Source organism: Hemiscyllium ocellatum, unplaced genomic scaffold (assembly GCF_020745735.1).
Source record: "Hemiscyllium ocellatum isolate sHemOce1 unplaced genomic scaffold, sHemOce1.pat.X.cur. scaffold_531_pat_ctg1, whole genome shotgun sequence".
In the NCBI taxonomy this organism is placed as follows: Eukaryota; Metazoa; Chordata; class Chondrichthyes; order Orectolobiformes; family Hemiscylliidae; genus Hemiscyllium; species Hemiscyllium ocellatum.
In genome coordinates, this window is record NW_026869101.1 from 303,814 (window position 1) to 310,989 (window position 7,176).

The window sequence follows — 7,176 nt, forward strand, 5'->3', positions numbered from 1 at the left end:
GACCAAATGTAATCAGATGGAACTAATTTAATTTGGAAAACCTGGTCAGCATGGGGAGGTTGGATGAAATGTTTGAGTGCAATATGACTGTATAACTCGAGAAAACGAGGAAAAAAGCAAGAAATATATCGGAAGAAGGATGAAAAGATATGATGTAAATAAATTGGCAAGAAATATAAAAACAAGCGTCGCAAGTTTTTCTGTGTGTATATAAAAAGTTGAAAATGAGTGTGTGACCTTTGATAGAAAGAAAGTCATGAAGAACATTCGGAGGTTGTGACTGGGGAAGTGGTTACAGGGAACCGGCAGATAATTTACACCAGTATTTGTCATCAATCCTCACAGGAGAAAGCACTGTAAGTATTTCAAAATCATCAAGAAAGCGGTAGTAGGAGAATTCTCGAACTGTCTCGAACAAACGGTACAAGGTTTTTAACAACAGATAAAACTAAGATTAGGCAGGTGAGCAGTAATTCATAATTGGCCTTAAAAGAATATGTTACAGAGTGCCCAGTGCCACTGTGAGGTATTCCGTCACTCTCTGGATTACAGAAGTGTTCCAGCAAATCTCGTGAAGCTCCAATATAGCATCTGTTTTCAAAGATGGAGCGAGACAGAAAGCAGTAACCATTTAGCCTAACTATTATTGCTGGCAATCTGCGACAGTATGTTATTAAGGAAGGAATTTCAGTGCATTTAGAAAAGGTTCAGGCAGAGTCAGCATGGTTTTGTGAAAGAGAAACTATATTTTGCCTTGTAAAATCATGCAAAGTTTTTTTTTGGAGATCCATGGGAATGTAACAAGCAGGCGTGATAAAGGGGAACTGGTAGACATGAGGTTTTTCAGAGATTTTCCACAAGGTATGACAAAGTAAAGGCTCTTCCACCAGACAAAAACTCATAGCATTATGGATAATCTATTAGCATGGGATACGGATGGTTATCACATAGAAATTGGACAGTCAGGATTCATCGATCTTTATGATACACACATATCTACTGTATTAGCACCAATATCAGTCCAATGGCTTCAGTTATTTATATCTATACTGCGAGCCTGTAGGAGGGAGATGAGTGCAATACACATCCGAATTTGAGGATGACATTGACAATCTGTTATTTAATGAAGATGAGTCCCAACAAACCAGCAGTCCAAAGAGATTGGAGTGTTCCTGCGCATGAAGCATAAAGTCATCCTGCTGATGCAGAAAGTAACTAGATTGGTACATTAGGTGGGTTTCTGGGATGAAAGCGTTGAATTATTGAGTACATCAAAAATGTTGAGGCAATTATTCATGGTGCTTGAAATGAATGAACTTGACATTACTGAAATGGACAAGGTACAGAGGAGGCTTGACAAGGTATTTGTTGAGAATGTGGTTCCACACCTGGGTAGAGTGTCTCACTCCGGGACATTGAGACAGAATAAGGGATATCGATTTCAAATTTAGATGTAAAGAAATCTCATCTTTCAGAAGATAGTGAATGTCTGGAATTCCTGATCCCAGAGAGTTGTGGAAACTGGGTCAATTAATGCATTTACAGACGGGGTGGATTGGTTTCGGACATATAAGCGAGTTGAGAGATACTAGGTGGTAACAGGAAAGTGGAGTTGAGCCAGCCTAAATTCTACAAATACATTTTCGAAACAAGACCGAACCATCGGCGTGGCCTCATTCTGCCTGTGTGCAGCAGCTCCGAAGGGTTGAATGGAACCTCAGAACACAAGGTTGAGGGACACGAGTGGGCCAATCAGCACTTCGACACTACTCCACCAGTAATGTAGGTCATGGTCCATCTCACAGTGGTCCCAGCTGCACTTTGCTCTCCATGCACCATTATCCCTGATACACCTGTCTATGGAAAATCAGACGAAGCTAGCCTCGATATAATATAAAGATTCAGCCACCACAAACTTCTGGGAAAGAGAATTCCCACTTGAATAAATGCCCACTTTGTGAATTCTCCTCACTCCGGTTCTGACTGTGTTGCAGGGTGCCACTGTTACCGTTTCTACTCCCACTCCTCCATTTTTGGCAACAAATTTAAATGTAACCAGGTTGGAGATATGGCCAATGATAAAGGTCTCAGACTGGGTCAGTTTCAGTGATAGGACCAAGTCAGACAGATTTTTTTAGTCAACCACATATAACTAATAGAAATATCGGAGCAGCATGGTGGATCTCTGATTAGCACTGCTGCCTCATCCCACCAAGGAGCTGAGTTCAATTGCAACCTTCAATTCTTCCCGTGTCTGCGTGTGTTTCCTCCCGGTGATCCAGTTTCCTCCCACAGTCCAAAGATGTGCAGGTTAGAGTTACTTGACCGTGCCCAGTTGCCCATAGTACTCAGGGATGTGTAGGTTAAGTGGTTTAGTCATGGAAAATGCAGGATTACATGGTCAGGGTCGGGGACAGGTCTGGATGGGATGCCGTTCAGTGGACCAGTGTGGACTCAATAGATACAATATCCCGCTTCCACACTGTAGAGGTTCTATGACAGTGACAAGTTTGGACAAAACAAACACCCAGTGGTTATCTACCTGATCCATGCTCCTAAAATTCTTGCATATTTCAATAAGATCACCTCTCATTCCAAAAATAATCTACTAAAACTTCTATCATATATGCCCTTCATCCCTGGAATATGTGAAATGAAACATCTCTGAACTGCTTCTAAAGTAATGATGTCTTTTGCAGGTAAGGAGACAAAAAACAACCTCACACCCCAGATGATGTTATTTATTATTTACTCAGTGTTGTGAGATTTTGGACATCTCTTCACGCAGAACATTGGAGGCAGAGATATTGAATATTTTTGAGGCACAGACAGAAGGTTTATAGATAACAATGGAGTCAAGGATTATGGGGTAGGAATATGCAGTGTGGGGAAATGCTTGCAGTAGTACAAATGACATTGATCCAAAACACCCAGGAACATAATGCAAAACAAATGGTAACGTAGATAAAAAAAAATATGCATAAGTGATAGAATAGTGTTTCAATGGGGCATCTCTATCATGACAGAGCGACCACTCGTGGTGGTTTAACCTGAGGGTCAGCACACCTAAGCTGTTGGGGTGAGGTTGAGGGAGAGTCCTCTTCATAGTAACCTCTGTCAGTGTGGGGAATGGAATCTGTGCTGGTGTCGTCCCTCTGTATTACAAAGCAACCCCATCCAACCAAATGAGTGGGAGACAGTGTAAATGTTACAGACAGGAACAGCCACAGACAAAGGACAGTAAAAACTTTCAAAACAAGGGAAAAAGGTACAATTCAGATAACGATCAAGATAACGGTTGAGGATAAAAATGTTCTCGGCGAGAAATTGTATCTTATCAGAGATAAGTGTTTGGAAGCTGTCTTTGGCTGAATAAAATCAGGTGAGACAAGTGAAAATTGAAATACTAATTGTTATTGCTTACTGATAACCATAAAATAACTGTCGATTTTGGTCAGTCTGTGTAAAATGAGCTTATCATTACATAAAATAATACAACTGATAGAATATATTGTTTGGAGTGTCCAGCCCCATGGGAAAATCCCTCGGACAGGCGCTTGAAGAAAACCGGTATAAAAGTGCCTGAGTGTCGTCTCGTCAGTGACAGGAACCCAGGGGGTTGAATAACTGAAAGTTCCTGCAACAAGGAGCTGAGAAAACCATCAAATAAGCCGCAATTTTATTATATGCTCGAGCACATTTGAAGTGTTGATTGGCCTCATGATGGATTTTAATTGGCTGTGATTTGAATAACACACATCTCTACTCCTTCCCTTTTTATGTTACATACTGTTGCATTTCCTGAAAACGGAAATTACTTGGAACATTTTCTGGAACATCCCATAATCGGTATTCTCCAGAATATTCTATCACCATGTGAGGGTATTGGAAAGCCGAGAAAGAAAGAGAGAAAGAGGAAAGGCGCTGCGTGCAGCAGTGAGAGTGATGGAGCATGGGCCTTGTTCTGATAGGTGCTATAAAAGATATACAGTGTTTATAGGTGGGGGTAAAGAGGAGAGAGAGGGGGGGGGAAGGTGCTGCATGCAGCAGTGAGAGTGATGCAGAATGAGCCTTGTTCGGGGGTAGATGCTATAACAGATGCGTGTGCGGGAGCAGAGAGAAGATGGTGACCCTTATCCTGGCAGAATGGTGAAGGTTATTGATGCTTATCCTGTATTGTTGGACATTTCTTCAGACCGCAGATACTGCACTGCACTGGATGGTGAGCTCACACCACTGTGCAAGGCAGTTCCGAACTGAGAAAGCTCAACCGTGTGCCAATTGGTCTTTTAAAGATGGTACCAATGCCAGGCATCATAGTACATCCACGGGGCATCCAAGCGATGGCGTTTACCTCCAGCCATGAAGGGTGGGAGAATTACGCTGGTATTGAATGAGAGGGACACTGTGGGGTGGGGTGGATAGTTAATGAGGTGAGTTCGATAAGCTAACACCAGGAAACTAACTCGGCCTTGTACAGATAATCCCTCAGTCACAGTCAATGAAAATGTCACTGAGATAAATTATTGTTAGTTTCTGCCCAATGAGTTGAAGATTCCGCTGACACCACTACCAGTTACAAAGCTGAAGAACAAATGCTCACCCAAACCTCTCCATCATCCGAACTCACACCAATATCCCATTCACCCATCATTCCTTGGAATACTGGCTCACGTTGCAGGATGCTGTCAAAATATCTTCATTTCAGCATTCTGAAACCTGTGATCTTCAATGAAGTTGTCTCTCAATCTCCCTTCCCTTATTTCCCCAAAGTTATTTATATATTGTTGATATTTATACTGATTCCCCCACCATCTCTCTCTGGCAGTGACGTTCACACCCACAGCATCCCCTGTCATGGCACAATGGACAGATGTGGCTGTAAATGGATGGGAGCTGCACATCCTATCACTTCCAGCATGGGCTGCAAGTTTCCTCACTCTGGGCAGTGATCTAACACAGTGTTACTGAGCAATGTTCTGGGGTGATGAAAGCAGCTGCTTTGACGGTAACTGCTCCAGGTTTATGGATCCATTCACGGCACAGCTGCCCATAATGTACAGATGCCTTGTCCACGTCTATAGAGCAAGACACGGTGTGGGCTACACATCACCCAATGCTGGACAGACCGTTTCGTCAGTGTTTCTGAATCAGTGCATCGGTGTGTACTGTACTGCTGCACGTGTTGGACAGATAGATAGTGGACTGGAGAGACCTGTGCTATATTCCACCCTGGACTGATTGCTGGGTTGTACTGAACCTGGTCTTCACAGTGCTCCATGTTGATCAGATATCTCATCTGGGCTTATATGGTCTGGGATGGACCTGTGAGGTGAATTAACTATGCGATATAATTCCTGATAGAGCTATCATTCCTCCAGCATGGCACATTCCGCTGTCAAATCCTGTGTTTCTGCAACATGTTGTTCATTAAGTAGTTAGCCAATTAAGACGTGAATATCTGTCCTTTATGTTATGGAACTGAGCAGACACATCTCAAAATATATGATGAAGGTAGTCTTGACCGGAACATTTACTTATTTTAAAGATAAATGTGAGGTGCTGTGTTTCAGATGCAATTCGCTTGTTTAAAATATTCGACATTAAGCAAAGCACAATTCATTCAACTACTGTTGACAAAACACACAAAAAAACAGAATAATGGATTGTTTAACTACTAAGCAATAACTGTTCCAATATGGTAACATCCTGTAAACACACACTTGTCAAAAAACAGATTCAGGAAACAGATTGTCTCTCATGCAGTTCTCCAATCCAGGAGGAAAGAACATCAAAAGACAATTCTGAGAGAAATGTCAGAGAGAGTGCAGCAGCCGGGAGAGATTTCCATACTTCCAATCCTGCTCAGACCCCAGCAATAACTGGGGTAAGGGAAAACGAAGAATCCTGGTTCTGTAACAAGTTAACCGTCACTCCACAGGACCCGGCCCCAGCTGCAAGGACCACAAGGAATGGACTGTATCTACGATGTTTATGGCACTGTAGGAGCCTCTCAGAAGTGCCTGACCCCACCTCAGCCGTTAAATGATGGTATGATAAATGTCAAAGTTAAACATAAATAAATGAAACGAAAGGATGCAGTATGCCTGGTTATCAGACACAGGCAGCCTTGGGAGCCCAGCAATTCCGACCCTGCCAAAACATATTCGGATCATGGAGCTAGTGGATAGAAAGTATCATCTGTCTGCCTCACCTCTAACTTTACAATTGGAGATGTTGCTAGAAGCCCGATAGTGAGCGATTTCAACATCCCAACCAGGCGAAGTATTATTGTGACTTGTCAGGATTGTAGTGAAAGGGTTAACTGGAGCTGTTTGTACATTGACTGTGATTGATGTCAGTCTCCATGGATACTAACTGTGTCATTGGAGGGTTTCCCTCTTCTATAAGTAAGGGGCTTCCTTCAACCTGTTATTGCCTAATATCAGCGTCAGCGTCATCCTCAAGATAATTGGCTCAGCAGCTACAGGGAGAGGGAGAGGAAGATAATCTTAGAACAACAGATTGGAATGTTCCAACAATGGATCAGAATCTTACAGCATTAGACTGGAATGTTCCAACAATGGACAGATGTTTATCCTTGGATATATACTTGATTTATGAGGATTGGGCACGGTTAGATTTGCGGATACAAGCCGGACTGATGATTATTCAGGCAGGTTACTATCCTATCCTCGCTATTACTGGTGTTGCTGGTAAACCTATCTCTATCAATTCTATTAGCGATGGTGAAGGTTATTGCTATTTCTGTTATTTCTATTTGACAAATACATAACCTGTTATCTTCAGTTTCAGTCACAAATTCCACTTCATTCCTATCAATTTCCGAATCCTCACTCATAAACAGCTAAGAAGGAACAAGACTGTTCAGACCCTTGACTTTTCCTTTTGCCCTGAACTGTTTTATGTCTCTATATTCTCTCTGTTATCAACCCTGCCTACACCCACCATTATACTATCCGCAGTCTCCTGCTTTGCCTCAGTGCTTTTGCTGAATAAGCAATCATCTGCCCCCTTGTTAACTTCAGATTTTACGGCTCCAGTTCTTTTCAGACCACTCTTCCAGTTACAAATATTTTGACCACAAACATTTTCTTGTCTCTCCAGTTATTTCATAATAGGGATCTCATTTCAAAATAATAATGTCACTTGCCA